Below are 760 nucleotides of genomic sequence, written 5' to 3' on the forward strand. Positions count from 1 at the left end.
ATTGTGATCCCATCATGTATCCAATCTTAAACATTTCTCTATGTTTAGGGACACAAAGACCCCAAGTCATATATAGATGCTTGCATTTATTACACAGTCTTGAGAAAGAGGGAGATGGATGGGAGCAGATGTGCTCTCTTGCTAGTACATTACACCTCCAGTCCCTTCCACCCTCAAACTGCAACATCACCACTACTACAGTCACCTCAGTTTTACTTTTTCCCCAGAGAAAAACTGAGGCATTGTTGCCAGGAGGAACAAGTACAGGGAAAGGATGATGAGAGGGAGACACCAGCAGCAGATGTCACCTCAAGATCTCCAGTGATCTTGACTCCGGGTCTCAGGGCCTGACCTTCACTTGCTGGTGCCCTTTGGCCCTGGGTCCAGACAAGGAGAAGCCAAGAGGGAGAACTGAGATCTCTGGGGCACAGCTCAAAGAATCATCTTTTATTCAAGGCAGGATTCTTATCACATGTTCTACCTTTGTTCCACAGAAATTCTTTAGTATGAATTTCCATGAAGATGCTGAAGAGGTAAGCACATTTGTTTTCTTGGATATAGATTTGAGGTTTTTATGCCTTTAAGTTCTAACTAACTATGAAAGGAAGAATTATCCTTTGTGGATCATAGTCATTCCTTGTGTGTATATCACTGAAGCCTAGAAAGGGGAAGTCATTTACCATGGAAACACAGCCTGGAGGATTAGGGGCAGGATTGGAGCCCACTCTCTGGACTCAGTCCAGTGCTCCCAGTCAGACAT

Source organism: Heterocephalus glaber, unplaced genomic scaffold (genome assembly GCF_053883595.1).
Source record: "Heterocephalus glaber isolate CG9 unplaced genomic scaffold, H.glaber_assembly_v1.0 deba00000071, whole genome shotgun sequence".
Taxonomy (NCBI): Eukaryota; Metazoa; Chordata; class Mammalia; order Rodentia; family Bathyergidae; genus Heterocephalus; species Heterocephalus glaber.